The 9,709-nt window shown below is 41.0% G+C and overlaps 1 long non-coding RNA gene across 1 annotated transcript; it reads right to left on the reverse strand.

The window, feature by feature from the left end:
- Positions 1 to 2,968: 2,968 nt before the first annotated feature.
- LOC122180350 lies at positions 2,969 to 9,695 on the reverse strand. The gene is made up of 3 exons (XR_006179019.1): positions 9,607 to 9,695; positions 9,123 to 9,363; positions 2,969 to 4,377 (listed from the first exon to the last, which is right to left on the reverse strand). It is a non-coding gene; the product is annotated as an uncharacterized LOC122180350 (long non-coding RNA).
- Positions 9,696 to 9,709: the final 14 nt, after the last annotated feature.

Raw genomic sequence — 9,709 nt, forward strand, 5'->3', positions numbered from 1 at the left:
AAGCTGGTTTACTGGAAAGCTATGCTTCTGGGAGACCGATCATGTTTTATCCTATTTTGCTCAGAAAGTAATATCTTTAAAGACAGAATCCCAGGTAGGGTCCTCTTAAAGAGAGAAGCCAAAGGTGAAAGGACTGTCATTTAAGAACCAAAAGGTCTTAACACGTGATGTTTTGCTGATGTTTTGCTCCAGTGTTTTAGCTGACTTTGTCCTGCTGCCAGTTAGACGTGTACTTCTAACCACAACTACGGGAGTTGCAGCAGCTGTATTTTCCCACCCCTTGGCCATTGATTAAATAAATTACAAGTCCTGTAAAACTTATCCCAGCCAAGATGGAAGAAAACTACTGCTTTGCTGAGTGCAAATAGCAGAGTGCAGGGAATCAGGTACAAAATGAGACATACCACAGCTCAGATTGTTGATGGTTTCACAGGAGATTGAAAGAAGTGAAGGCTGCCGCACCCCTAATTTACAAGAACGGTCCAGAAATTAAGTGGAGCTATTTTTAGAAATCATATCCTCACACAGCAGAGTGGAGCCCATATTTTAGACTGCTATTCATGATCAAAAATGCCACCTGCTCAGATGAACAATAAAAACCCAGCAGTATGAGAGGGATAATAGTATGTTTGAGCCCTATGTTGGTTCCGTGGAAAAAGACTGTAGGAGTGCAGAGAGAGCCTCCCTAGAGAGGCATTTCATTTTCCTTCTGAAGTGTTCCTGTCACAGGCAGTCTGGTGTAGGCTCTGCACACTTCCATTCTCTTTACCTGCTATTTGTTAGCAAGCAGGGTATTTTCTGGCTTTGAGCATAGGTTCATTCAAGCACATTCATGCAGCATCTTTTCTCAGGGAGACTTAAAAGAGGAGGACTAGTATATGCAATTATAGTGGTTAGAATGCTTTCTGGTCTCCCTAGAAATCTGCCTTTTAAAGCTGTTCCCCTTGAAATCACTTTCCAGAGCCTGGCCAGTGTTGCTCATCTCATAAAAGAAAGGAAGTACGATGTTACAGTCTTGAGGGAAGGGTAAGCTAGGAAGGTGACAGAGGGACTGAGCTGCATTGCACACAGCACAGTCTTAAGAGAACTGAGTGTTTCAGGAACGTGTTGGAAGAGGTGAAACAAGCAGCTGTTTAGCTGTTAAGAATGTGAAACTGGAAATAAATCTTCCAGACACTTCAGCTAGGCTTGCATTCCCTCATCTGCTGCAAGCAGATAAATGCAACTAAGCTATACGAGTCACACCTTTCAATATGCAGGTTGACTCTTCATGGAATTCAGTAGATTCATAAGGCAGAATTTCCCTCTGCAAAAGACATGTTGTCTCTTCAAAGTAAATAATATTTATCCAGCTGTCTACTAGTTCTGGAGAGTGAGCAGGCTTCCTGGCCTAGCCTGTCAGGCTCCTTATCTTCCAGGCAACCCTTTTTAGAATTTGGCATCAAGTATGCAATCCAGACACTGCTAGTAACTTCCATCTGTTCCTAATTGTTTCTTACTGCTCATGCTATCAGTTTAGCAGTTTCCACTGGATATCAAGTGAATCTCCCGCAAGGGTTTCCCCTTTCCTTCACTGTGAAAATTGGCTCAAGTAGTTTGTAAACTTCTCTGGTTATCAATGATAGTACCAGTCTGGAAGGCGTCCTGTTCCTGAGGTGTGAAGAGAGATTTATTAGTTTTGATTCCTTTTGGAAGGAGACAATCTGGCTGTTTTCTTACATTTTATCCGATGGAATCTACATTTCTTTCTACTACTTTTCCCTTCGAGTATTTCTGCACCTTTTCTAAAGATGTTTTCTTGTTTCTAGTAGCCTTCCTTAGCCTGCTGTTTACCTGTGCTGTCTTTCCTTTTGCCGATTGTCAAACCTTCCTTAGTAGTCCAAACATGTACTAAGCTTTCTTCCTAGGTTTTAAAGCATTTTAAAATAGCTTCCTTAATTCTTATAGGGATTTGATCATTGTAGCTGTGTTTTTTAGTTACTTTTTAACAAACTGTCCCATTTTCATATAGTTTCTCTTTTCAAAACTGAGGATAAATTTTGTGGGGTTTTTTGCCCTGTATCCTGTATTGATCCTGTAATGATATTGCATCAAAGTAAAGTATGGTCACTGCCACAGAATGACTCTCCAAATATGAGATTTCAAGCCAGATCCTGACTGCTACTCAAGAAGTCAAACCTGTCTGTCTCCACACGGGCTTTCTAACTAGCTTTTCAAGAGACAGTGAAAATGTCTAAAAAGTCAGTCTCTTTGTAGTGTCTAGATATAACATTGTATATCTGCGTACAAGCAACACAGTCTCCTGCTTCCAGTACATCTTTTGTCCTTGCTGAACAACTTTATCTTCCGTGGCATTTCATTATTAGTAAAATTGACCCAATATCAGCTCAGAACATGTCAGGAATTATTTGTGCTCTTCTACAGTCTCTCTCTTTAAGCTGGATGTAGATCTCTGCACATACTATTTGATTTCTAATAATAAATTTGTTAATGGGATTGATTGAAGGAGCTGCTTTTCCAAAACCAAACTGTTTTTAAGGAGAGGTGAACTTCCTCTTGTTCTAACAAAAAAAATTGCCTGCCTCTGTAAGTCCTGTGGAGGCAGTGGTATTGTGAGACCGTTAGTTGGAAAAGTGTTTGTAGAGGTGCAAGAAAATCCACACTTACAGATACTTCTCTGCTGGCACAGCGTACCAGGAAGAGCTTGTAGGACTTCAGGATTTTCTTAATAGGTCTTGAGATGGTGACGTATATGTGAAAGTTTTATTAAAAAGTATTTATCACTGACACAATAAATCAGAACACAATCCCAAAGACAGGCCAAGCCAGAAGAGTGGTTTAGGGTATTATTTCATTGTTTTTCTTTACTACTGGGAGATGCAAGAAAGCTGCCTTATGCTATATTTGTTTGTAGATCACTGAAGCGTCATTGATTATCACCAAAATGTCTTGGAACAGTAAGTTTCTACTGTATTCTTTCTGACATTTAATTTACATAAGTGTTTTTTTTTTTAAAGGGAGGAGGTTTAATGAAGTGATGTGTTATCTGCCACCTGGTGTCTCTAAATAAAAACACAGCAAAAATATATTGAAGATCTTAACCTTTTATAGTACCATTATAAAAAAAATAAATACTGAAAAAGACTCACAAGAAAATAATTCAGACATGTCTTCTCAGTGATACCACAGGAATCAAGGAAGAAAAGAATGCTCCATTTGCAGTAGAAAGTTAAATCATGCTCAGGTGTTGAAAGAGCACAGTCTCTAATTTGTACACTTAGAAGGTATGTCAGTACACTCAGAAGCATTATTTTTGTGCCCTGTGACATGCTCTTTGATTTTATCTATTTTATAATATTTGGTTTCTAGTAATTGTTTACAGACTGTTTAATGTGAATACAGTAATTAATGAGCCTCCCTATTTATTTGCCTAATGTGCTGCCAGATGGATCTGATATTCCATTTTACTTGTTTGGCAACCGCGCTCATGCTTTGACTGACTCTGTTTTAATCCTGCCTTTGAGCCTCTTAATGTAGATCATCCATCCAGAATCTGCTTCCCCACTGATCATTTTCTCTTCCGCTTCTTTTGTGTTTAACTTTGCATTTTCATTCTTAATGAACCAGGTATACAGGACTATGTTTGATAGCCTTAAATGTCACTTTACTGACAGTAAGTGTGAATGCATGCTAATAATCAAATGGTACTGAGTGCCATGTAGTAATTGGCTGCATTCTCATTTTCTATGTGATATAGTGGTAACTGAATAAAGTCCCTGACAAGATAGGTATGCTCACTAATGGTTTTTAATAAGATAGACAAATATAGTACAACTTACCTTACTTCCAGTCAAAAAGGAATACATTGTGATTTGTTATATGTTTTTCTTTGATTTCTTTATTAAAGAGGTCCAAAGCCTTTAAAGGTGACATCAGAAGTTATCCAGCAACTTATAACAGCAATGAGAGGATTGTGAATTACAGTAATCTTTTCTTTAAATCACTGACATACGTAAGTAAGGTCCTTGCAATGGTGTGGCGACCTTGTGTAGTGACATCATCTTCAAACTGAAAGGAAAATCAAGATAGACGTCGAAGAGGCATCGTATACATCCACAGAACTGTACCTTTGGGCATTACAGTAGGGTTCTGAAGTAGTGTTAAATGCTTCCTCAGTAATCCTTGCACACTTCAAAGCTCCATCAGTTTTCAGTAGCTGTTAGGAACATCTGTTTCCTTCTGCAAAGTATGGCATCAAAGTCAGAAGCACGCAAGTATGAAGTCTAATTGATCTGTACACTCATATCTCAGGTTTGAAAAGAAACATAGCAAGTCACTCGCATCACTGATCTCATCATCTTAGTTTGATTTTGAAACCTAAAAATAGAGAGAATTTTTAATTCTGATGAAATACAAGTCAATATAACATTCCCACTGAATTAACTGGGCCAGAACTTCATGACTTTTCATACATTACTATAATTTTAAAAATGAAAGCTTTTATTGTCTCGAGAAACATCCACAGCTTCTTGCAAATACGATACGTGGTGAACTTTCTTGTAATCACAGAATCACAGAATCACCCGGGTTGGAAGGGACCTCAAGGATCATGTAGTTCCAACCCCCCTGCCTGGCAGGGCCACCAAACATACACATTCAGATCAGGTTGCCCAGGACCCCGTCCAACCTGGCCTTGAACACGTCCAAGGACGGGGCATCCACAACCTCCCTGGGCAGCCCGTTCCAGGGCCTAACCACTCTCCTAGTAAAGAACTTCCCCCTAACATCCAACCTAAATCTTCCCTCCTTCAACTTGGATCCATTTCCCCTAGTCCTGCTATTGTCAGCCCTTTTGAAGAGTTTACTCCCCTCCTGGGTGTAGGTTCCCTTCAGGTATTGATAGGCTGCAATGAGGTCACCCCGCAGCCTTCTCTTCTCCAGGCTGAACAAGCCCAACTCCCTCAGCCTGTCCTCACAGGGGAGGTGCTCCAGCCCCCTGATCATCTTAGTTGCCCTCCTCTGGACCCTTTCCAAAATCTCTATGTCTTTCTTGTACTGAGGGCTCCACACCTGGACACAGTACTCTAGATGGGGCCTCACAAGAGCCGAGTAGAGAGGGACAATCACCTCCCTGTCCCTGCTGACCACCCCTCTCCTGATGGAGCCCAGGATCCCATTTGCCTTTCGAGCTGCCAGAGCGCACTGCTGGCTCATGTTAAGTCTCTTGTCCATAACTTGTTGTTTAAGTGGGAATGTTTTCAATAAAATATCATGTTGTTTAAAAAGATGTAGCTTGTTGTCCTCTGTTCTTGTTCCATTAGAAACAGACATTTTCATATGCATATACTGAAAAATGCTAAGATTGCTGGATACCAGAAGAACGTTCTTGAATCAGGAGAGAAACATTTCTAAATCACAGCAGAAACGTTGATCCACTGTAGTAATATTTCAAGAATTAACACTACTTAATCAAAACAAAACAGAAGGTCATGAAGAATCTTCCTCTCCACCTCTGCTACAAGAAGGCACTCTTGGAGCATTATTGGCTTTGAAATAACCTGCTCCATTCTGAATTGTGGCCATAACGGTAATCAAGTTTGCAGTACTTCTGGTGGAAGTACTGAGTCAGGAGCTTGTGGTATATTGCTGCCTTTATTTTTATTTTTTTTAACCTTTTGGCCCACAGAATTAGGCTTTGAAATCTCACATCATTTTTCCTTAAAGAAGAAAAATGGACACACGTTCCATTAACATACATCTGTTGGTATACAAGGAATGTTTATAATTTTTAAATTGTATTTATTTATATCTATCTAGACTAAGCCTATTTGCTTTGACCACAGGTTTGTCTTTCTCTCTGTATATCGTTTCTTACAAAAGCTACTTTTCACTTGTGTTTAAGATCACACTACACATTCTTTTGTGGTGATCTGTCAGATGTTTGTTTTCCTATGCTCTTGAGCTGGTTTTGCTATTTCTCATTCTTCCCGCACATACAGATGCACACACCCAATGTAACTGCTGCATTTGTTATGGGAATCCCAGTAAATTCCTGTGCCATCTGGCCAAGCCATAGTTGGTATTTGCATGTGGACTGGTGCTTGGGTGGTATTTTTTTATTGTTTCAGCTATCACTCAGCAAAGTCATTTAAGTGGGTCTTCAATGAGCCTGAACAGAGTACGGCTACTATACCCAAGAGCTTTAGTTGCAAAGTGCAATTACTCTATCTCCTCTATTGCAACATATAGAAGCAAAGAGAACTAATGCATTCTCTTAATTAAGTAATGTCAAATTCAGTGGCTATTTTCTTCTTAAGTAGCAGCTGTCTCAGTTGCCAGCTGTACTTGCTTTTTTGTAGCCTACCTAACCCATGAGACATCGCTGACCTCTCCTGCCCTCATTTGCTACCCTCACTCACTCAGTCTTGAATTCCTTTTGGAGGAGTTCTGAGGATGGCAGGAATACAGCATTGTCATAAATCGAGGATCATGAACAGGCTGTAACATTTCTGACTCCTATTCTCCTCTTGTGTGTGTTTGTCTGTGACACAGGGAGACAAGCAGTTAGAAAGTGACAAGAAAAGCCCAGCAGCAAAAAAGAGTTCTACACAAGTAAGGTCACAGCAAAGATCAATGAACTTCCCTGCTGAGAAAGTGTACCACCAGATAATGGGAAATGGCAGCAGTCAGACCTCCAAGAGGCATGAATCGATTCACTTATCAAATAAGAAAAGTCAAGATCAAATTGGGAAAGTAAAAGCATTGAAATACCACAATTTTTGTATGGGGATGACAATATAGGGCTGTTTAAAAGGTAAAAGACATCACAACAAAAAAATCTTGGGTCAAATCTCTCAGACTTTGCTGTTCTTGGGTGATGTGTGAATACAGTTAGTGTCCTCTCCAAACACAGAAGGGGAGAAATAACCAACTTCATCAATTCTTCAACTGGCAAGTTCACTGTTCTACTTACATGCATTTAAAAAATACTTTGTTAATGCACACATCATTGGCTTCTCAAAGTAAGCAAACAGTTTGCTTTTATTCGGCGCTTCAGAAAAGCAGCAGTAAGCAAAATTAAGGAACAGAAGGAACCCTATCTACTTGTTACAATGACAGACCTGTTTTTCCCCCCCAACCTACACCGTTGTCAGCTGCTTCAAAGTTAGCCCAAACGTACAGCAACATTGTACCAGCAAGGCTACTGACAATTCATTCCCATGTTACACTCAGCCATGAAATTAAATGTGATTTAAATATTCATAAAATTTAGTAAAGTATCCAAAATTAATAAAGATGATTAAACTGAGATCTCATCAATAAGCAGATGACATCCAGTGAGCAGAGCACACTGGATTACAACAATCATAGCACTGTAGGTTTTTTGTACCACACCAGTGGCACACAGTACTTGTAAACCTTGTTTAACCAGTTAAGTGATGCCTACAACTCCTTAGGGTTCTTTACATTGCACAAAGTGGCAACTAAGCTATACAAAGCAGCAGAGAAGGCATTCAGTAATTCAGCCTTCCCCTCCTCCTTGGTGGAGGTAAAAAAAAAAAAAAAAAAAAAAAAAAAAAAAAAAAAAAAAGATGGAGATTCTCCTCAGTCCTCCTTCTGTTATTAAAGTATTTACAAAAACACATCATAAAGATATTTCATGGTCTTTGTTGCCAATTGGTTTCCTGTCTTTAGTATTTGGTCCGAAATGCTGTCACAGCACGAAGAGTATAAATCAATACATAGCTATTTTTACCCACTGAAGAAAATAAGAGGTGTAATTTTCATACCTTGAGAGCATCCTAGAAACATTTATTAATTCACCCTCACCCTTTCTACAGAAACCAGGCTGATACAATATGATTGGTGTTAGAGAAATGAAGGCAAGAATTGTCAGAAGTATTCATAGATAGGAGTATACTGCAATTACACTTCAGTAACAGCATGGTATCAGATTGCTTTGGTTGTTTGACTGTACTAGAGAACCTGTTAATCACACAACAAACGAGGACTGCATCCTTCATTATCTGTCCCTTGTTCCTGTAATCAGCTGGGCTATACAGCAGTTTTTACCTCTTGACATAAAAAAGCAAGTACATCTGCGTGGGTACACTTACTGTGGTAAAAGAATAGGATGTATGCTTTTTTGTTCTGGAGTTAGTAAATAGAAATTTGCACTTGTACTTGCAGTTTCCTAAGAAATATTTTATTGGTAGTAGTAGTATTAAAAACTGGTCCAGGACACCAAAAGGAACGGAACACAATATAAAAGCAGAAAATGGATTTTGAATTGCTTTCTCTGAGAAGTTATCTGGATGCCAGGAAGAGAGGGTATTTTGTGTAACAAGATCAGAATACAAACTGGTGCAGTTCCACTGAACTCAGTGAAACTGAAACAGGCTTTACTACACAAGAGAGAATTTGATCCTACAGTGTTTTGACTAAAATAACAGGCTGTGCCTGCTAGCTAGCTAGAAAGACAGCAGAGATTTAGGCAAGGAGTGGGATTCCAGGTTTAATGACCGGATCTAGCAAATGTGCCCTGAAGTCTTTGCAGCTATTCTCCTACACATCAGGCATCTTGCTGTGTTCTTTTCAAAAAACAACTTCCTCTTGCAATATAAACCAGAGAGAAGTGCCTTGCGCTGATGTTGGATGAGAGATGTTCTAGTACATACTGAGAATAGTTTGAACATCAGTGTTCAGAGAACATAAGCACAATGAGCTTTATCAGTACAGATGGTATCTTTATGGAGACCAACTGATGTAAATGAGAGAAATACAACATGTATTAGTCTCACGTTTTTATGGGATGGAAACAGATCATTTATGTCTAGTGTTTCTCTTTTCAGGAAGAGAACCAGCAGCTTCCAGTGTCAATGGCATTGTGACTGCAGACTGCTTTTCTAATGTTAGTTACCACCTTACTGAATCTGACAGCTTTTCCCTCCAAATGGTCTGAAAATAGGATTATTATAAGCTATGTAGTCCTACAAACCAGTATCAAGTACCATAATTCTTAGTGTAAGAAGGTACGACCTAAGGATCAAATTTACGATATAGCTGCATTGATTAAAACCACAAGAACAGTGCAGTTAGTGCAATTAGAGACACGCACTTACACCACAACTCGTTTCAAGTGTGATCGGACGAAACGCCCAGTGCCGCACGCAGACCTCCGGGTCCCGAGGAGCTGATCCCTCATCCCAAACGCTCTTTAGGGGTCACTCCATCAGCAGCACGCCGAAGGGCTGCAGTCGCGAGGTGAGGAGCTGAGGGCCCGGCTCCAGCCCAGCCAACCACCGACCCGCCGGGCCGTCCCGCCGCGCGGCCCTCCACGGCTGCCGCGGTTCCGAAGCGCATCTGTAAGACACACGGAAACGCGACGTCAGCCCGGAGCCGCGGGGGCTGTTTCCACGCACCGCACCTCATTTCCCCACGACTCCATTTCCCCGCACCGCCCCTCCGCCCTGCCTACACGACAGCCGTTCGAGGCAAAGCCCCCGGATGCACGCTCTCTCCCGGTTGCCTCAGAGCGTGTTTCAGGAACTCCCAGCCAGCCGTGCCGCCGCACCGTCCCAAACCGCCGCCCGCCGCTGCCGTTACCTCACGCGCCCCTCACCGGTCCCGCTGCCAGTAGCCGCCACTCAGCGTCTAGCGTGGAAGGCAAGAGGGGAGAGAAGGGAAGAGCCGGGCAAAGAAGGGAAGG

The sequence above is a fragment of the Lagopus leucura genome, unplaced genomic scaffold (genome assembly GCF_019238085.1).
Source record: "Lagopus leucura isolate 7727_CA_CO unplaced genomic scaffold, USGS_WTPT01 Super-Scaffold_100004, whole genome shotgun sequence".
Taxonomy (NCBI): Eukaryota; Metazoa; Chordata; class Aves; order Galliformes; family Phasianidae; genus Lagopus; species Lagopus leucura.